The sequence below is a fragment of the Lathyrus oleraceus genome, chromosome 2 (genome assembly GCF_024323335.1).
Source record: "Lathyrus oleraceus cultivar Zhongwan6 chromosome 2, CAAS_Psat_ZW6_1.0, whole genome shotgun sequence".
NCBI classification, from domain to species: Eukaryota; Viridiplantae; Streptophyta; class Magnoliopsida; order Fabales; family Fabaceae; genus Lathyrus; species Lathyrus oleraceus.
This window is the reverse complement of record NC_066580.1, coordinates 159,745,878-159,768,913: the sequence shown is the minus strand read 5'-3', so window position 1 is coordinate 159,768,913 and position 23,036 is coordinate 159,745,878. Positions and strand designations below refer to the sequence as shown.

Here is a 23,036-nt window from a genome sequence, read left to right as displayed (position 1 = left end):
TATGCTGACAAAATGGTCATAAAGGATACAAATGTCACTGATCCGCATCAATACAATACTCATCCAATCCTCACAAGAGGGAAGCATCTGCTGGAGAGAAAAAGTTATAAAGGAAAGAACAGGAGTTATCCACCTCAAAGGCTCAACTCTGGCTGGGGAAAAGGAAAAGATTTGTCAAAAACCTGCATTATCAACTCTGCGGGAAATTTTAGGTCAACACCATATCAAATGGGTGACAACCTTGCAGAGGACTGAAAATACTGCTCAAGAATCAAGGCTAACAGGGGTCATGGATAACTTTGCTGACGACTTGAGGGGAAACAAAGTTTGCTGAATTTATGCAACCTGTTGCGATAATGCGCCTACAACTCGAGGGAGGCAATTACGAACTCAGTTGAGGGAACCATCAAAAATCGGCTGGAAGCTGAAAGCTGCTGGAGAAGAAACAGAGATCACACCAACTGCTTGGGGAAAACCAACAATGCTTCGCATTTTAGGGCTTACGTGTTCTCGGACCGCTGTGGACATCCTTAAATGAAATCGATTGCTCTTTAAAATGTAATTGCTTTTATTATTTAAGAAAACATGATTTTTGTTTTACAACTTTAATTTCAAAATGATCACAACAAAATTTAATTCTATTTAGCTGAATAAATAAGAGTATAAATAATTGGATAAAAAGCTCAACTTTATTTAATAGGATGATAGTCTGTAAATGACAAGACTCCATAGACCTTTATAAAAGTTAATAAATGGTAATTTACATGGAAAAGGGCTACATTTAATACAATGATCACTAATCCTTCTACCACTTTCAATATCCACTGTGCTCTCGGCTTTGGGTTGAAGATGAATCAGAACCGAACATTATGCTCAAGAAAGTCTTCAAGACTGGAGATCAACAGCTTGTAGTTACTTGCCATAATCCCTAATTTTTGCATAACTTGCCCCAAGGTGGGGTGCTCAATTTATCGGGATAATTCTTTATGTTTTATGTCTCTAACTTTTGCCTGGATCACCCTTTCGGGTTTTCCTAAGTGGCCCTTTCGGGTTTTCAACTTAGCGAGTTGTTCTTTTTTCTTTTTAGGCGAAGTATTTCTTGACTGCATTGGCATTCACAGGACGCGTGAAATCTTCATCATCCATAGTTGTAAGAATCAAAGTACCGTCCGAAAAGGCTCTCTTAACATTATATGAGCCTTCATAATTAGGAGTCCATTTGCCCCTAGAATCTGGTTTGAAAGATAGAATCTTCTTGAGCACAAGGTCACCTTCTCTGAATACACGAGGTCTGACCTTCTTATCAAAAGCTTTCTTCATTCTCTACTGATATAACTGACCATGACACATGGCAGTTAACCTCTTCTCTTCAATCAAATTCAGTTGGTCATACCTGGTCTGACACCATTCAGCCTCGGTCAACTTGGCTTCCATCAAGACGGGCAATGATGGGATCTCAACCTCTACCGGGAGTACAGCTTCCATGCCATAAACAAGTGAGAAAGGGGTTGCCCCTGTTGAAGTGTGGACGGATGTACGATACCCATACAAAGCAAACGGGAGCATCTCATGCCAATCTTTGTACGTCACAACCATCTTCTGAATGATCTTCTTAATGTTCTTGTTTGCAGCTTCAACAGCCCCATTCATCTTAGGTCTATGGGGAGAAGAATTATGGTGTACACTCTTGAAGTCTTTGCAAAGAGCTTCCACCGTATTATTATTCAAGTTAGATCCATTATCAGTAATGATCTTACTTGGCACACCATACCGGCATATAATCTGATTTTTGATAAGCCTCGCAATAACTTGCTTAGTTACATTCGCATACAATGTCGCTTCAACCCACTTTGTGAAGTAATCAATAGCCACTAGAATGAAACAATTTCCGTTCGAAGCTTTGGGCTCAATCATGCCAATCATATCAATTTCCCACATGGAGAAGGGCCATGGGGAGGAAATGACGTTCAACAGTGTCAGAGGAACATGAATTTTTTCTGCATAAGTTTGACACTTGTGGCATTTTTTCATAAACTTGCAATAGTCAGATTCCATTGTCAGCCAATAGTAACCTGCTCTCAACATCTTCTTTGTCATAGCATGTCCATTGGAATGAGTACCAAAGGAACCTTCATGGACTTCAGTCATCAACATGTTTGCTTCGTGTCTATCCACACATCTGAGCAGAACCATATCGAAGTTTCTTTTGTACAGCACATCACCATTCAGGTAGAAGTTGCCAGCTAATCTTCTCAAAGTCTTCTTACCATTCAGAGATGTCCCAGGTGGGTAAATCTGACTTTGGAGAAAACACTTGATATTAAAATACCATGGCTTCTCATCTTTGATCTCTTCAACATCAAACACATGAGTCGGCCTATCAAGACGCATCATGGTCAAATTGGGAATTTCATTCCAGAATTTCACCACAATCATTGAAGCCAACTGATAACGCGAAAATACATCGTATATTTGCCTTGACTTACACTCAAAAATCATACCACTTTCATTTATATTCAGATTATTCCGCAAGTGTTCGAGTTATCCTTTGCAGGTATTTTAATTCCCATGTTTAAATGAGCAAAGTATAGGAAAGGAAGGAGAAGAAGAAGAAACAGAAGAGAAAACAACAGAAAAAGAAGAAAACACAAATCATGTGCATGTGACGACCGTCACAAACCCTGTCACGACCGTCACGCCCTGGGTGTCATGATCGTCACAAGCCCACCACGACCGTCATAAGGCAAAAGAGCAGCATATTGAATTTGTCAACAGAAGTGATCCACACGCCCTTATTTCTCGTTACTCATCCCACTTTCCCGTGGATTTCTCACTTTACCAAGTCACCCTTATTTCTCTCAACTGCCAAGACAAAATGGAGAACATAAAAGGATAGAAGTTGGAAACCTACGGGAACGCTTAATTTTCCTCCCTGAAGCCAGCTTTCAAGACCTTTCTCTGCATTTTATTTTCCAGAGCAATTATGTTTTTCTTTTATTTTTCTTCAGCAACATTGTTTTCTTTTACCGCAATTTAGTTACCATTCCATTCAGAGTTTCCGTTTTCCCTTTTCCTTTCCGTTTTTCATTTAGCCAAAGTAGTAGTTTCCTACACTGGGGAACTACTGCAATTTATTTAATTTAGTTTAATCAATTAGTTCGAAGAAGCAGAATCCTACCGACCTGTGGAGGACTGCTCAAGTACTTCAAGATTCGGCATATTCTATTAATCCAATCTCCAGGTTTTTATTCAATTACTATTGTTATTGCTTTATTATTATTATTATAATCATGCTTGCTTTACTGTTGATCTGTTTATGTTCATCTGTGTTTGCGTTATTTAACATGTCCGGCTAAACCACCGGTATCGGTATGTAAACAACTTAATTAGATGGGATTTAATAATAATCGGTGTAAAACTTCTTTTCTCAAACAATCTTTTTGGAAGTGGTTTTAAATTTAAATTTAATTAACTTAGTCACAAGCGTGAGAAGCTATTTAATACGATTTTACCACGAGAGTGGGAAATTAACTAAGGTGAGAACCGACAATCGCGAGAGCGTGAGGGTCGAACTGGATAGTAGAACCTAGGCATTGATTTTAAAAACAGCGAGAGCACTTTAAAAGCAATTAGAACTTATTTATTTTCAAAAAGTATTTTTAACTTCAAATGGGACAGTGAGAGCGTACATTCTGACTTAAAAGTATAGTCTGAGTCAACAATCACGAGAGTGTTAGATAAAGCCTTTTAAATGAGTATTTTCTACTAAAAGATATTTGGTAATTAAAATATACACCGATGACTTATCGAATCCCTGACGATTAATATGTTACATAATGATATCCCTCTATTAATATTTTCTTAAAACTTAACTTCCCTCAGATTTAATTTTTGTTCAACCAAACCTCTAAAAGTCATTTCCTTAGCTAAACATAATAACGTCGATAGCATTAGTTTGACCATCGGTCCCTGTGGGTTCGATATCTTTTAAAACTAAAACGACTAGACTGTGCACTTGCAGTCAAGTACCTGATAAACTATATTCTATATACAGGCACTAGACGTATCAAGTTTTTGGCGCCATTGTCGGGGACCTGATTTAGTCAAATAGTGCGATTCTTTTGTTGCACAGTATAGACTAAGGTAAAAAACTAATCTCCTTTCCCTTATTTCCCCCGATTGTATGTCAAGTACTCTCTCACAAGGCGACAACTTAGCACCACCAATCGCAGAATTAGAGCGTTTCTTATATTTAAGACGCTGAATACTAGAGTACCAATGAAGGTACAATATTCCCGATATCTTCTTTCCTACTGCTGAACCAGTTGAAAAACCAACCATGGCTACAGTGGAACCACAAAATCGTCCTCTTAAGTTCTACGCTACCCTGTCCCAATAAGAACCTCACAGCACCATTGATGCCCATGCTATCAATCGAAACGATTTCGAGTTAAAACCCTCATTATTATCAGCCGTCCAACAACATCAATTTGCTGGAAATCCTACGGACGACCATAATGAACATTTGACCAAGTTTGTGCAGTACACAGACACTGTGAAGGCGAATGGTGTATCTCAAGATGCGATAAGACTACGCCTCTTTCCTTTCTCTCTAAGTGATAGAGCTTAGGCTTGGTTTCAATCCTTGCCATCCAACTCAGTTACAACATGGGAAGAATTGAAGAACATTTTCTTATCCCGATATTTTCCGCCAAGCAAAACTGTTATGCTGAGAGCTCAAATCAACGAATTTCGACAAAAAGATGTAGAATCTCTCTACGACGCGTGGGAGAGATACAAAGACATGATGAGAATATGTGCACATCACGGTCTCGAAGACTGGGTGATCATTCACACATTTTACAATGGGCTTCTATATAACACAAGACTGACAATAGACGTTGTCGCGGGCGGTGCACTTATGGATAAGCCATACAACAAAGCCTATCAACTCATTGAAAACATGGCCCAAAACCATTGCCAATGGGGAGGTGAAAGAACGCCAGTAGAAAAGTCCCAAATAAAAGGTGGAATCTACGAAACCAGTAGCCTTGACCACGTCCATGCAAAGGTAGATGCCCTTGTTCAAAAGTTAGACAACTTGACCACACCACCCGCGGCCACCGTGGCTGCCGTGACTCTAAACTGTGAGTTATGTGGAACTCCTGGACACACTACACCAGAATGTCAGATATTGGCAGGAGTCCCCACTGATCAAGTAAATTACGCACAAGGAAATCCTTATTCGAATACCTACAACCCAGGTTGGAAAAATCATCCTAAATTTTCGTATAAGAACAACAACACCTTGTATGCACCTGGCCAAGCACCCGTTGTTCCGCCTGGATATCAAAAGCCAATTAACAATGCTCCTAACATGCCTAGGAAGTCCAACCTTGAACTAATGATGGAAAGCTTCATAGCTACCCAAGCTCAAACAAACAAACTAGATGGACCCGTAGATCCAAGACTCCAAAATCATGTCATGTACCAAAAACCAGACAAAACAACAATTGAGAAGGTAAGTGAACCGAAGGAGAAGGAAGATAATACCCAAGAGGTTGAAGAGAAAGAAAAACCTTATGTGCCTCCATCGCCTTATAAACCACCCATTCAGTATCCTCAAACACTCGCAAATTCTAAAACTGCAGGGCAATTTAGGAAATTTGTTGAACTTCTGAAGCAACTGAATATTACAATTCCCTTTACAGAAGCCATCACACAAATGCCCTCATATGCCAAATTTCTTAAAGAGATCTTATCCAATAAGAAAAAGATCGAGGATAATGAAACAGTTACACTTACTATTGAGTATAGCGCAATAATCCAAAACAACATGCCTCCCAAACTAAAAGACCCATGTAGTTTCTCCATACCATGTGTCATTAGAAAGTTCGTCATAGACAAAGCTCTATGCGACTTAGGAGCCAGCATTAGTGTAATGCCCTTAACCATCTGTAAAAGGCTCAACATGGGAGAACTAAGACCAACCAAGATGTCTGTTCAACTAGTTGACCGCTCAATCAAATATATTATCGGTATACTAGAGAATGTCCTAGTACGTGTAGGACAATTCTACATTCCTACAGACTTCATAATCATGGACATCAAAGAAGATGCCAGTACACCTATTATATTAGGAAGGCCATTCTTAGCTACCGCCGAAGCCATAATAGACGTGAAAAGAGGTAAGCTAACATTCGAAGTTGGAGTAGAAAAGGTTGAATTCATCTTGACATAATTCTTACAAGCGCCAACTATAGACGATACCTGTTATCTACTTGATGTCATAGATGAGTGCGTAAGAGAGATGGAAATGCAAGAAACCACATGTTCTGATATAATGAAAATCCAAATCCCTCCAATCTTTGAAGATGATAATTGGCATGAACCATACCAAAACGATAGTCTAAGCGAATGCTTAGCACTTACACCCAACCACATGCCATGCCCGAAGAAACCAGACTTAGAATTAAAAACACTACCAAAGAACCTAAGATATGAATTCCTAGACACTGAACTCAAAAGACCAGTAATAGTCAACGCTGACTTGACAGATGGAAACTGAAAAGTTACTAGATGTCTTAAGAAAATATCCAACTGCGTTAGGCTACAACATCGTTGGCCTAAAAGGAATAAGTCCTTCTATCTATATGCATCGCATTATGCTAGAGGAAGATTGTAAAACCTCTAGAGAACACCAGAGAAGGATCAACCCAATCTTAAGTACTGTAGTCAAGGATGAAGTAAAGAAGTTATTAGATGCATGAATCATATACCCGATCTCCGATAGTCAATGGGTTAGCCCCGTTCATGTAGTACCCAAGAAAGGGGGTGTTACAGTTGTTAAGAACGAAAAGGGCGAATCTATAGCACAAAGAGTTGTGACCGGAAGTAGAATGTGCATCGATTATAGGAAACTAAACAAAGCCACTCGAAAGGATCATTTTTCTCTGCCTTTCATTGATCAAATGCTTGAACGATTGGCTAAGCATCCCCACTTATGCTATCTAGACGGTTATTCAGAATTCTTTCAAATTCCTATCCATCCTGACGACCAAGAGAAAATAACCTTCACATGCCCTTATGGTACATTCGCTTATCGACGAATGCCATTTGGACTATGCAACGCTCCCGCAACATTTCAAAGATGCATGATGTCAATCTTCGCTGACTTTATAGACGACATTATGGAAGTCTTTATGGATGATTTTTCTGTTTGTGGGCAGAGCTTTCAAGGATGTCTATCAAACCTTGAAAAGGTACTTGAAAGATGCGTAAAGGTGAATCTCGTCTTGAACTAGGAGAAATGTCATTTCATGGTCCAACAAGGAATCGTGTTAGGACACCTAGTATCTGATAAAGGAATTGAAGTAGATAAAGCTAAGATCGAAATTATAGAGAATCTCCAACCTCCGAAAATCATACGAGAAATACGAAGCTTTTTAGGACACGCCGGTTTCTACCGACGCTTTATCAAGGATTTCTCGAAAATTACCAAACCACTTACTGGTTTATTAATGAAAGACACTGACTTTATCTTTGATGAGAAATGTCTAACGGCGTTTGAACAATTAAAAACATCTTTAATCACCGCACCTATCATGCAACCACCTGACTGGAGATTACCATTCAAAATCATGTGTGATGCGAGTGACTATATCGTAGGCGCAGTGCTAGGACAAAGAAACGATAAAAAAACTTTGTGCTATCTACTATGCAAGTAGAACGTTAGATCCTGCCCAAATGAACTATGCCACCACTGAAAAGGAACTTCTAGCCGTTGTGTTCGCTTTAGACAAATTCTGTTCCTACTTAGTAGGAGCAAAAATCATCATCTATACTGATCACGCTGCTATTAGATATTTGCTAAGTAAGAAGGATGTCAAACCAATACTCTTAAGATGGATCCTACTCTTACAAGAATTTGACTTAGAGATAAAAGATAAGAAGGGTACTGAAAACGTAGTAGCAGACCACTTATCACGAATCTAAGGGAATAAGCCTGAACAAATTCCAATCAATGATGATTTACCTTACGAACGACTTATAGCCCAAATGGAAAGTGACATGTCTGAACTAACCTTAAATGATACGGAAATAGAAGAATATGTGGAAGAAATTCATGTGAATGCAACTCTGCCATGGTATGCTGATTTTGTCAATTACCTAGTTGTTAGAGTACTTCCACCGGACCTATCATACCAACAAAAGAAGAAATTCTTTCATGATTTAAAACAATACTATTGGGATGAATCTCTGCTTTTCAAAAGAGGTACCGACAGTATTTTCCGTCGATGTGTTCCTGATGATGAAATACACGACATAATCTCTCATTGCCATTCTGCTCCCTATGGTGGGCACGCAAGCACTTCAAAAACTTGTGCTAAGATCTTACAACTGGGCCTCTTTTGGCCTACTCTATGGAAAGATGTCCATAAAACGGTTATAAATTGTGACCGCTGCCAACACACTGGTAACGTTTCAAGACGCGATGAAATGCCACAAACAGGCATCTTAGAAGTGGAAGTCTTTGATGTATGGGGGATTGACTTCATGGAACCATTCCCGTCTTCTTTTGGTAATAAGTACATACTCGTAGTTGTCGATTACATTTCAAAATGGATCGAGGTTGTAGCTTCTTCGACAAATGACACACGAGTAGTGATTAAGTTGTTCAAGAACATAATCTTTCCTAGATTCGGTGTGCCAAAACTAGTCATTAGTGACGGTGGCTCCCATTTCGTATCAAATATCTTTGGAAAACTTCTTTTTAAGTATGGATTCCGACACCGTGTAGCAACACCTTATCACTCACAAACCAGTGGGCAAGTCGAAGTTTCGAATAGAGAGATCAAACAAATTCTAGAAAAGACTGTCGGAATATTTAGAAAAGACTGGTCATCTAAACTAAATGAAGCTTTGCGGGCCTATATGACAGCCTACAAGACCCCAATAGGGACCACACCCTTTAAATTAGTCTATGGTAAATCATGTCATCTCCCTGTGGAATTAGAACACAAAGCTTATTGGGTAATTAAGACCCTAAATCTAAATTATACTTCCGCAGGCGAGAAGCGAATTTTAGACATTTATGAATTGGAAGAACTTCGACTAGACGCCTATGAGAATGCCAAGATATACAAAGAACGAACCAAAAAATGGCACGATAAACGTATATCTAGGAAATAGTTTAATGTCAGCGGCATAGTGCTACTATTTAATTCAAGACTTAAGCTTTTTTCGGGAAAACTTAAATCTAGGTGGTCAGGCCCTTTCGAAATTACAAAAGTCTTCAAAAGCGGTGCGATAGAAATCAAAGGTAGAAATAGTGAACCATTTATGGTAAACGGGAAGCGATTAAAACATTATCATAATATTGACAATAGAGACTATTCAAATAGTCTGAGACTTATAGAGCTGCCTGCTCAACCCCAAAACTAGTATATCGCAACGTTACTGTCGAACTTACGACATTAAACAAAGTGCTTAGTGAGAGACAACCCACCTTCTTTTTAATTTGTTATCTTTGTTTTTAAGTGTTTCCCTTCTTTGACTATTACTTGCATTTTTCTCCCTTTCCTTGATTCTATGCAGTAATGTATTTGTTGCTTCCCGTTACTAACTTAGAAATATTGGATACTGATTAATAGACGAATTTATAACTAGTTAGTAACTAACTTTCATCATGCAACTAGTAGATATAGTTTTCAGAGGCAGAGTTCAGAGAAGGCGCTATGATTATTTAGCTCAGAAGGATATGGCTTTATCCATATATTATGATGGACGTACCATAGATAGGTTAGGTATCCGAGATAGCATCTTGTTTATGTTTAACCAACTAGGATGGGAGAATGCTGCTATTAAGAGAAGGTTTGTCACATACCGTGAGCTTACCCTAGAATTCCTTAGCTCCCTAGTTTACAACCCCGAGCATGGTTATGGACTCAACAAAGGGTTGATTTCCTTTAGGCTGTTTAGTATGGACTTCACTTATAACCGTAGAGACCTTGCTGACCTTCTAGGATTTCCTAGTGGCCCATTTATTTTCACTACCCGCCATGAGGAATTAATCGATGACATCGACCTAGATTACTTTTGGGGTAGTTTAACTGGAGACTACCACCCTGACCCACACGAGATGCACTCCCAAATGATACGCAACCCTGATATCCGCTACTTCCACAAAATACTAGCACACACCCTATTTGGAAAAGAAGCGAACAACACCTTAGTGTCACGAGATGAACTTTTCATCTTACTGTGTGTCGACCAAGGTCGACATGTCAATGTTGTGACATTTATGATGGAAAGATTCGTTCACCTTGCAAAGAACAATCGCACCCCAATCATAATAGGCGGCCTAGTAACCATGATAGCTGATGCCATTGGACTTAGACGCCCACTTTATGAGCATACACCTTTTGGACACATCCGACCCATGGATATTGAATTTTGCTTCGACCGAAGAATCATAGGAAACCTTGGGCCGGATACTTTTGACTACCTAATTAATAATGAAGTTGTCCAGCTATTTACCTTACCAAACCATGAGAGAACAAGTGTTCATAACAAAAATAACAGGCTATATGATTTAAATGAACACCACATTGCTCCACCATCACCTCCTGAGACACCGCCTATATATGAGTATTTAGATGACCCTATCTCTGTTGATGAATCTGGCCCTGAAACCCTTCCAAACTATTATAACCTAGATGAACCGGAACTTCCATCCTATGCCGAAAATCTGACCATAATCTTTACCCGTTTTGATATTTTCCACACTGACATTACTAATGTGAAAGATGAAATAAAGAGCATGCACCTTGATGTCTTAGGCTTAATGGATGTCGTTGTCAAACAGTTTGATCACTTGAACCAGACTGTAGCTGCTTTGGGACAGAACCGTGGCTGATTACATCGATCATTGAATTCTCCTACTCACATTAAAGCAATGATGACACTGCTATGTTTTAGTGTGGGGAGGGAACACTTTTATTGTTATCATTTTATTTAATGTTACATTTAACTTTAGTCTTTTAATTTAATTTAAATAACATTGTTATTTCTTTTTGCTTCTACAATAAATTTAATTTACCTCCATCAGTTTATTTTTTTACTGCTGTTAATTTCATACTGCTTTTATTTTATTCTATACTGCTGATGTACTGTGTTTCTACTATCATTACTACTGTGCTATTGCTATTAAAAAATTTATATTTTTTGGCCTTTTTGCAAAAATTGTGACCGTTGCATGTGACGACCGTCACATGCAGTGTTACACCTGTCATAGAGGCGTGACGTCCGTCACAGAAACGCCACGCCCGTCACACATTAAGTACATGACCGTTACACACCATCGTTGCATATGACCATTACGCAAGACCGTTACGTGTGACGACCGTAACAGCCCTATGACGATCGTCACGGATCCAGAAGGCGCGCCTATAAAAACAGGCGCACTTCTCTTCTTCTTCCTCATCTAATCCTTCTGTTTTTCCTAACCATCCCACTCACACCAATTTTTTTATCCATTAAACCTTCCATCACATCCTATTTTAAGTGAGAAACGAGTGAGTGCCTTATAACTCACGAAATCCATCTCTTCCACCAAAACCTATATTTTCAAATTCGCACACTAAATGGCCCGTGTTACTTGCCTTGCCGGTCGAGTTCCTTAACATCGACTATTGTCGTTCCTCGCACCTTATCAAGGTCAGAGACGACGGAAAATACCACCCTGTGGTTCGGAACAAGATAGTTCGGTGCATCATTATGCCCAACAGGAACCGTACGGATCCGCAGAATATGGAAAATTGGATTTTTGATCTGAACGCCCCTAAGCCCAATGAAGGAGATCCTAATAATGGAGCAGATGAATTTGAAGAGGAACTTGACCGACAAATGCCACAGCCACCTCCTGAGTATGCTGCAGAGACATCTTCCCAAGGTCAGCGAATAAATGAGCGCCGACCCGCCACCATGGAAGACATCTACACTGAGATGTTGCGACACAACCAGAGGATGGAGGAGCACTAGACGGAAATGATGCAAACAATCTAGCAGATACAGAGGGATCGGCATGACTATGCGAACTGGCATGACCAGGGGATGGCGGAACTTTCCAAAGAGATGAGTGCCCTGACACATCGCGTTGATGCCATCCAGGAGTACAGTCAGCATGTGGGGTTGGATCCTACCCAGCGTGGTAGAAGTAAGCGTGTACGAGTAAGAGTTAGAGCACGCAGAGCCCAACGTCGTGACGAGGAGTAGTGATCTTCATGTTTCTTCCATTTTCACTCTTTATATTGTCGCATTGAGGATAATGCTTTGTTTAATTGTGGGAGGGAATCCTTGTCTTTCCTTTATTTGTTTCTATTTTTAGCCATAACAAAAAAAATATTTTTCGTATCTAATCGTTCATTTATTTCTATCTAATTTTCATAACAATTTTTTTGTTTTTAAGTTAAATAAATACCCTACGAGTATATAGGTTGTCTTACAGAGGTTCTGTTAAGAAACTGAGAAAAATCTAACAAGATTGATACCGTCCTGACACCTTAGATCTCTCACTTTTGCGAGATCAATTTGAATACCCATTATACTGATACCTTAAGTCTCCGTTCTAGATTAACCCCTAGTAGTTTATACTAGCAGTCAGCACCTTCTTAAACACAAACCATGTGAAGAGCCGATGAATATAAGTGATTGATGCCTACAAATTAAGAAGATACTTCATACTTTTGCTATCGAGAAATTGAAAAATGCACCATACAAACGGTTGCAAGATGTACAAAAGGAAGGAAAGGAAAGACCCGTTGCTGGTTGGTTCAGAGGTACCTGGTACTGGACTCGGTAGGGCGAACTATGGTTTGATCCCCCACAACCTTCAAATGGGATATATAAAGGGTTACCACACTAGTGTACCATACCCCGTGCTAAAAAGGATCAAATCCACTAACCGGCTACTTCACTAAGTGCGTGTAAACGCAAAGGGCTTAATGTGATTGCGCTAGAATGAAACCGGGTGAAATAGGAACGAGAAGCATTAGGTTGAGCTATAATAGCATGATTTGAACTAGTTTGTACAAAGGAGAGATCTATGTTAATGCTTATTGCTTGTGTCGTCACTATATCTTTAGTGTTTTACTTGAGTATTTATCATCTTAATGAAGTACCTAACAACCATGTATGAATGGGAAATGTGTTATGTATTCGCGCTTAACCAGTGTTTTCAAATTTTATACTGATTATTTGCTTGAGGACAAGCAAAGATTCAAGTTTAGGGGAGTTTGATAACGCGAAAATACATCCTATATTTGCCTTGATTTATACTCAAAAATCATACCACTTTCATTTATATTCCGATTATTCCGCAAGTGTTCGAGTTATTTTTACAGGTATTTCAATTCCCATGTTTAAATGAGCAAAGTATAGAAAAGGAAGGAAAAGAAGAAGAAACAGAAGAGAAAACAGCAAAAAAAGCAGAAAATATAAATCATGTGCATGTGACGACAGTCACAAACCCTGTCACGATCGTCATGCCCTGGGTGTCACGACCGTCACAAGCCCACCATGACCGTCACAAGCCCAAAAAGCAGCATATTGAATTTGTCAACAGAAGTGATCCACATGCCCTTATTTCTCGTTACTCATCCCACTTTCCCGTGGATTTCTCACTTAACCAAGTCCCCCTTATTTCTCTCAACTGCCAAGACCAAATGGAGAATATAAAAGGATGGAAGTTAGAAACCTACGGGCACGCTTAATTTTTCTCCATGAAGCCAACTTTCAAGACCTTTCTCTGCATTTTATTTTCCACAACAATTCTGTTTTTCTTTTATTTTTCTTCATCAACATTGTTTTCTTTTACAACAATTTAGCTACTGTTTCGTTGAGAGTTTCCGTTTTCCCTTTTCCTTTCCGTTTTTCATTTAGCCAAAGTAGTAGTTTCCTACACTGAGGAACTACTGCAATTTATTTAATTTAGTTTAAGCAATTAGTTCGAAGAAGAAGAATCCTACCGACCTGTGGAGGACTGCTTAAGTACTTCAAGATTCGGCATATTCTATTAATCCAATCTCCAGGTTTTTATTCAATTACTATTGTTATTTCTTTATTATTATTATAATCATGTTTGCTTTATTATTGATCTGTTTATGTTCGTCTTTGTTTGTGTTATTTAACATGTCCGGCTAAACCACCGGTATTGGTATGTAAACAACTTAATTAGACGGGATTTAATAATAATCAGTGTAAAACTTCTTTTCTCAAACAATCTTTTTGGCAGTGGTTTTTAATTTAAATTTAATTAACTTGGTCATAAGAGTGAGAAGCTATTTAATACGATTTTGCCACGAGAGTGGAAAATTAACTAAGGTGAGAACCCACAATCGCGAGAGCGTGAGGGTCGAACTGGATAGTAAAAACTAGGCATTGATTTTAAAAACAGCGAGAGCACTTTAAAAGCAATTAGAACTTATTTATTTTCAAAAAGTATTTTTAACTTCAAATGGGTCAGCGAGAGCGTACATTCTGACTTAAAAGTATAGTCTGAGTCAACAATCATGAGAGTGTGAGATAAAGCCTTTTAAATGAGTATTTTCTACTAAAAGATATTTGGTAATTAAAATATACACCGATGACTTATCGAATCCCTGACGATTAATGCGTTGCATACTGATATCCCCCTATTAATATTTTCTTAAAACTTAACTTCCCTCATATTTAATTTTTGTTCAACCAAACCTCTAAAATCATTTCTTTAGCTAAACATAGTAACGTCGATAGCATTAATTTGACCATCGGTCCTTGTGGGTTCGATATCTTTTAAAACTAAAATGACTAGACTGTGCACTTGCAATCAAGTACCTGATAGACTATATTCTATATACAGTCACGAGACGTATCACCAATGTTGCAAGAGCATCTGCCATCCGGTTTTCATCTCGAGGGATATGATGAAACTCAACATTTATAAAGAAAGTTGAAATCATCCTCGCATAATCTCTATATGGTATCAAACCGGGTTGATTCGTCTACCATTCACCTTTGATTTGGTTTACGACCAAAGTTGAATATCCATAGACATCTAAATACTTGATTCTGATATCAATGGCCTCTTCAAGCCCCATAATGCAAGCTTCATACTCAGCCATATTATTTGTACACTTGAAAGTCAATCTAGTTGTAAATGGAAAAGGAGTGTATTAAGGAGTAATAATCACTGCCCTAATGCCATTACCATACTGATTAACAGCTCCATCAAATACCATGCCCCAACGGGAACCAGGCTTTGGCCCTTCTTCAAGCAATGGTTCATCATAATCCTTCATTTTCAAGTACAAGATCTCTTCATCAGGGAAATCATACTGCACTGACTGATAATCTTCAATAGGTTGGTGAGCCAAATGGTCAGCCAAGACACTACCTTTAATAGCTTTTTGAGATTGGTATTCAATATCATACTTTGATAACAACATCTGCCAATGGGCAATCCTCCCCGTTAAAGCAGGCTTCTCAAAAATATACTTGATTGGATCCATTTTGGATATCAACCAAGTGGTATGATTCAACATATATTGACACAGACACTTAGCAGCCCAAGCTAATGCGCAACAATTCTTTTCTAGCATAGAATACTAAGTCTCACAGTCAGTGAATTTCTTACTCAGGTAGTAAATAGCATATTCTTTCTTTCCAGTTTCGTCTTGCTGACCAAGAACACAATCCATACTCTCATCAAATAGTCAAATACATTATCAATGGTCTTCCTTCAACAGGCGGAGACAGAATCGGAGGCTCAAGCAGATACTCTTTAATATTGTCAAAAGCTTTCTGGCAATCTTCGGTCCAATCACAAGACTGATATTTCTGAAGAAGCTTGAATATAGGCGCACATGTGGCAGTCATATGCGAAATGAATCTGGAGATATAATTCAAGCGGCCGAGAAAACCTCTGACTGGCTTCTCAGTTTTGGGCGTGGGCATCTCTTGTATTGCTTTGACCTTGGTAGGATCAACTTCAATACCCTTCTCTCCGATGATAAAGCCCAAAATATTACCAGAACGAACACCAAAAGTACATTTATTGGGATTCAAGCGGAGTTTATACTTCCTCAAACGCTGGAATAACTTCAACAAATGCTCAACATGTTCTTCTTCATAACTGGATTTTGAAATGATGTCATCAACATAGACTTCGGTCTCTTTATGCATCATATCATGAAAAGGAGTGGTCATAGCTCTCTGGTACGTTGCACCAGCATTCTTTAAACCGAAAGGCATCACTCTATAACAGAATGTTCCCTAGGGTGTAATGAATGTGGTCTTCTCCATATCTTCAGGTGCCATCTTCATCTGATTATATTAGGAAAATCCATCCATAAACGAAAAGACTTTGAATTTAGCTGTATTGTCTACCAACATATCAATGTGTGGCAGAGGCAAATCATCTTTCAGACTAGCTTTATTCAAATCTCTATAATCGACGCACATACAAGCTTTTCCATCCTTCTGTAGCGGGAAATTCATGATCATCAAGCTATGGACAAGCTAGAGATCAAATAACAAGAGTCGCCACCGCGCTTTTATTGTTTCCAAGGGAAAAGGGAAAAAGTACGAACAAAACCCAAATAATAAAAAGTTTTCAAATAAAAACTAATAAAAGTCAGAGATCACGGGTAAGGGGGTTGGTTACACAGAGGGAAGGTGTTAGCATCCAAAGTGTTCTAGGTACTCCTAGGGAGCCCGTTTTGTGTGCATATGTATTTTGTACAAAGTGATGTTTACAACAAAAAGAATTGGGGGATGAAAAACGAATTCATTAATTATATTTTTGTGTTTGACAAGACCTTCGGTCTCGTGCCTACGTACCAACATAGAAATGAGGGATCAAAACCTCGTAGTTCGTGCTATAAATTTCAAAATGAGTGCATTGATTTTAATAAATTTTAAGTTTGAAAGGCACAAAGGCCTAAAATGGTTTGAATGGGTTATTTCTTTTTGTATTTTTGAAAGTTTAAGTCAAGTATAGTTAAGTTTATTCACAAGTTTGATTTAAGAAAGTAAGTTTGAAAAGGCAATGGCATAAGGCCTAAGTTTCTATCTTTTTGCAAAAGTGGTCAAAGTTTAGAACAAAAATAGTTCACACAAAGAAGATTTTGAAAATGGAGGGAGAGATTTTGAAATTAAAGAAATCGGGAGAAGATGAAGAGACTACCCTATGCACAAAATTTAAAAGTTTGACGTTGAAAAGATCTGACCAAATGGGTAGCAATCCAATAGACAAGTATGTTAATAGAAATCCAGAATTCCCTTGGACTTTTTAGGATCAAGCAACACACAAATGCACAATTATATTATCTTGAAGAGCAAGGCATCAAATAAAGATGGCCTCATCCAAGCTTATCCACTTCATGATCTTCTTCAGAAATAGCCCATGTAACAGATGAATTCCACAAGTCACAGGTTCAAAATAATAGCTTCACAATGATCATGTTAGAGAGATCTTCAAAGATGTATCAGATGAAGTTCAAATTATAAGTACTTGGTTCTTCACAAATTGCCATTGGCCAAGTCCTTTAGCTTAGGAAGGTTGCCTAAATTCTAAGTCCTTTGCTCAAGATCAAACCAACAGTCCACTCAGAAGTTTTTTAGGGTTTTTATGATTATTATGTACGTTAAATGGTCAAAGACCACACAAACAAACAAAGCAACACAAATAAAATATATCACACAATATGGTCCAAATCGACAAAGTGAAAATTACATGAACATAAACAATTAGAATGATATGTACAATGGCAAATGATATAAAGTGTTAAAAATAAATTGCATTAAAAGTAAAAGCTTGAAATTAAAAGTTAATAGTTAGTAAGTTAGTAAGTTAGAAGTTAGTTTTGTTTTGCTTTTGATTTCAAGACATTCTTTGGAGAACACTCAACCCACTTACCACAAGCATGGATCCTTGAACCAAAACATCTTCCAAAGGAAGGAAAGAAGGCCAAGTTTCCACACAATACCATGAAAGAGGGGAGACTTACAATCTCACTAACTAGAATGCTTATGCCTTTTATGTCACAAATTTAGCGCTATGTTAAGCAATCGTAATTGGACTTATGTAGAAGTCACAACTATTTGAGGTCGGGCAATAGACTTTTGGTGTTAATGCATGTTGGAGACATAATATTATGAACTATGCTCATTAAACATACCACACACAAAAATATGCAAAAGGTGTGGCCTAATCTCATCCATACTCACATTAATCTTTCAATCAATTAGCATTAGGACTTTGAGGTGTCATTGGCCAAATGGAAATGAATGAATGAAGAAGGGGAATTAGATGAAGGGGAAGGGGATGAATGAGATCACAAATTGGTCAAAGGAGGACTTTTACCAAATTAATATCATTCATTCATTTTAGGAGATGGAATGTACATTCCATCAATCCCCTAAATCCAATGATATTAACCTAACAAAGTCAAATCAACCTTGACCAAGGCCCAACAATAAACAATCAAACTCAAACAAGTCAATACAAATGATCAACACAATTTAAATGGCATTTATTCAATTAAAAATAATAAAATAATACATTAAATTCAAATATATTTTGTCCAAATCCTAAAATCTCATCAAAACACCAAAGAAATGGCCATGAGAATTATCATAGGTCAAACAAGGTCAAAGGACCTTGGAGAAATTTTTTCATAATCTTTGGACATTTAAAAATATTTTTAAACAATTAAAAACAAATGCAAAATCAATTAATTTATGAAAAATATTAATAATGATCCAAAAAATAATTTTAATTCAGAATATGAAAGAGAAAAAATTTTGAATTTTTTTGGTGAAAGTCCCATATTTTTTGGATCAATATTGAATTTAATATGAATTATTGAAGAAAATGCAATTAAAACAAAAATCAGAAAATTCTAAAATACGTGGACCATCAGATCTCCCTCATTAATTGAGGTGGCAGATCTGATGATCCAAAACGCGTGTTCCATGTGTTCCTGAGTCAACCGCGTGGTACCATTTGTAATTAAAACAAATGCTTCAGATTAAAACGTGGCTTGAGGATTATATGGTTCAGATGCAAGACACATCATCGTCGGAGCCAGAACTCCGGTCATCTTCCCCGGTGAGCTTCACCGGACTGGTCATCATGAACCATCACCAAAAAAATAAACAGGGATATGATCTTAAAAAAAACATCACTAAGCTCGAATCTGACCTCCAATTGATCGAATTCCAAATATATTAAGAGATATGTGAAATTGAAAAATGAGGTACATGATCTGAGTTGCTTCGATTTGACCTCAAAGCAACTCAATCTTCTTGCCTACATTAGTAGGACTTCATACAACCAAAGAATCAATGGAGTTGAGCAATAAATTGAGAGAATCGAAGAGTTTAAAATTTCTGCAAATTACCTTCAATGGAGGTCTGAACTTGATGGATCTTGAGCTTGCTTGCACTTGGACTCACTCTAATTGCTTGCAGGAGAGGAATGGAAAGGTTTAGAAGCAATGGATTCCTGGAGAATTGAATTTCAAAATAGTGGAGATTCAAGCTCAAACTCAAATGAATTTATCAGTTTTATCCTATGAGAGTGAAGGGTTTTCAATGGGGGATCAAAGTTGGCGCAATGTGTGTGTTAATTCTGAGCAAATGCAGCTGTATTTATAGGGAAATCAAATGATATTTGCACACTCTCTCCATTTTCCAAATTTGGTAAAATGATGATGCCATGCTGCATGGGCGCGCATAGGCCCATGGAATTATGGTTTGAAGGTCCAAATTGAAGATCAGATGCTTTGAAGATTGATTGGATTGCAAGGAAACTGAACATTGATGCTTGAAGTTGGATCTATGCCAAATGATATCAACATGTTTAAGCCATATGCAACCTATGAATTTCTCATCCAAAATGAATGAATTTGAGCTCTTTGGAAAGGTGAGATCAAAAGGAACAAGTTTGATGTTGAACACTTTTTCATTTGGAGCTTGGAACTTGGAGAATTTTGAGGTGGAAGTTTGGAAAATTTTGACATATCAAAAATTTTCTAAGTGTCAAGCCATATGTCTCAATATTCCACCTTGCTTAACTTTTTATGGGAGCTTCAAATGAGAAAAGTGTCTTCATAAAAGTTGTAGCTCTCTCAAAGACCTTAAAAGTGGTCACTAATTTCATGTCATTTAGATTTGAAATGATAGAGTTATGCATTTTTGAAGTTTGGAAAAATCACTTGATCAATGGTATAGGTCAAAAGTGACCTATAATGTAACCTCATATCACATGCTCAAAAAAGTTGAACTAGCTCCCACTTAAAACATAAAAGTTGAAGTAGACACATTGAATTTCATTGTGCAACTTGGAAATATTCCATCTCATAAAAATTGAGCAAGTTATGGCCTTGGGAAGTTAACCTTCAAATTAGGGTTTAGACAAAATGACCTATAATGTTTCAACTTAGAAAATGATTTTCCAAGCAAAACTAGCTCTAGGTCTCAACATGAAAGTTGTTTGGAATGTCATTTATAGTAAGTTTTCTCTTAAAATCATTTTCATATGGGGAAAATTGTAGGAGATAGGTTCTAGGGACACCCAGTTTTGATCAGATGAATTCATCTGGCCAACCACCATCAACCAACTTGGTAACTTCCAATTATCTTGACTTTCTTGGCTCATTGAAGATCATATATGCAATGGTGAAATATGAAGTGTCCCTTTAGGAATTTGATCAATTGGTAAGATAGCTTGTTGGAGAAGTTACTCAAGATACCTAGTCAAACTAGGGTTTCCAAAGCAAATCACCCTCAAACTCTTGAAGAAAAGTTGATCAATATAACATGTAGAAGCAATTGGAACTCATATATGATGTTTATAACCATTTCTTGAATCAATTCTTGGTTGTGCTCTTTGTTCATGAGGGTCTCAAACCCTAGATGTGATCTTGATGAATCAAGGAGATCATGCCCTTCCTCGAAAAGAGTTAGGCAAATACAAGTACATATTTTTGGTATTTTGGTTAGTGAAATGATAAAATACAAGTATGATATAATCACAAAGTGCTTGGTGATCTCTCCCAAAACAAACCGAATAAAAAGGGGTAAAGAGGATGCCAAGGTGTGATCCCAATGCTTATGCTTATGATGGAATTGCATGAGGGATCTTAGGGTCAAAATTGGGGTCTTACACCTTCTTCGGAACAGGCACAATGTTGGCCACCCATTGTGGATACTCAGCAGTAAGAAAGAAACTACCATCAATCTGCTTTTGCACTTCTTCTTTGATCTTCACTACCATATCAGGATGAGTCCTCCTCAACTTCTACTTGACTGGCGAGCATTCTGGCTTCAACGGCAATCTATACTCCACAATCTCAGAATCCAAACCAGGCATGTCTTGATAAGACCAAGCAAAGACATCTAAATACTCTCGAAGAAGATCAATCAACCCCTTCTTAGCCTTTGGACACAGTTGAGACCCAATCTTGACTTCCTTCACATCATCTTCGGAACCCATGTTGACTATCTCAATCTGCTCTTCGAATGGTTGAATGGCTTTTTCCTCGTGCTCAAGTAGACGAGCCAATTCATCAGATAACTCTTCATCACTTCCTTCCTCAGCCTCAAACACAGGGAATTCAAAGTTTGGAGAAGGAGTAAGATCATTGTATTCAATGGGTTTAGAAACCAACCTGCATAATGATTTGATATTTTGATTTTAGAGAAGTGAATTGTGACCAAATATGATGCAGATGGATAATTATTATTTGTTTATTTATGTTTTTTGTGATTACCATTTTCAGAAAAGCAAAAAGTAAAATAAAACATCATAGATGTGGATGAATAGAATTGTATTTTATTAATGATCAAATTGAAAGATGTATGACAATGTTCACTTCTCCCTTAGGCATAGGAGAAGGATTTTCAAAATAATAAAATAATTACTTAGAGCGATGAACATTAACAGGAACATCATCAACGACCCAATTGTTGCAATCTTTTCCATGCATCACAAAATTGGTGTAGTCTTCATCTTCATCTTCCTCAATCACTACAACTGAGTGTTGTTCATTACCATGGATGAACCCTCCACTACGAAAACTAGGTTGCACATCTTCAACTTTCACTGCAGAGACCCTTGCTGGAATCCTAAACTAGCACGATTCTTGTTCTCGGTGACCTCTATCGTCCGGCCCCACTAATCAGAACTGCCATCTTCAACAATTTTCTGAGCATCTTTAAAAGAGGACATAGGTGCCCCAACTTTCGTCTCTTCAGCAATAGATAGAGCTTGGAACATAGTTCCAATCTCATTCTCAGCTTCCACATACGAGAAAGACGATAGATGACTCACCAACACCGCTTTCTCTTTCTCTCCACCCACAATGACGAGCTTACCATTCTTCACAAATTTCAATTTCTGATGCAGAGTAGAGGTCACAGCTCCAGCCTCATGTATTCATGGCCTTCCTAATAAACAGCTATAGGTCGGGTGGATATCCATTACCTGAAAAGTAATTTGGAAATCACTCGGACCTATCTTCACTAGAAGGTCCAACTCACCAATAACGGTCTTGTGAGAACCATCAAAAGCTTTGACGATCACGCCACTATATCTCATAGGAGCGCCTTGATACGATAATCTAGACAAAGTTGATTTGGGGAGTACATTCAACGACGAACCGGTATCAACCAACACATTGGACAGCTGTTAGGGACCAATTATCACTACTTTTCATATATTTTTATTGGTCCCTTTTACCATTTTCTTATTGAATTACACACTTTTATCCTCACAATTTAGTAAATATGCAATTAAGTTTAATTGATTATGTTTTTAGTAGATATTTCACTTAGTTGTTAGTTTTGTAGAGTTTTTGGACAAGAGAGCATTGGATTGCATAAGCATAATTTGGAAGGAGTTTGAATGGAATTTTGGAAGAATTTGAAGAACAACGCTTGGGAGAAATAGTTTAAAGGAAGCTTGCAAGGCAAAGAAGCTGGAATTGCTTCAG

The 23,036-nt window shown here is 37.8% G+C and overlaps 1 non-coding gene across 1 annotated transcript; it reads right to left on the bottom strand.

Moving 5' to 3' along the window:
* Nucleotides 1-4,726: 4,726 nt before the first annotated feature.
* On the bottom strand, nucleotides 4,727-4,833 carry LOC127124525 (small nucleolar RNA R71). The gene has a single exon (XR_007804006.1). It is a non-coding gene; the product is annotated as a small nucleolar RNA R71 (small nucleolar RNA).
* Nucleotides 4,834-23,036: the final 18,203 nt, after the last annotated feature.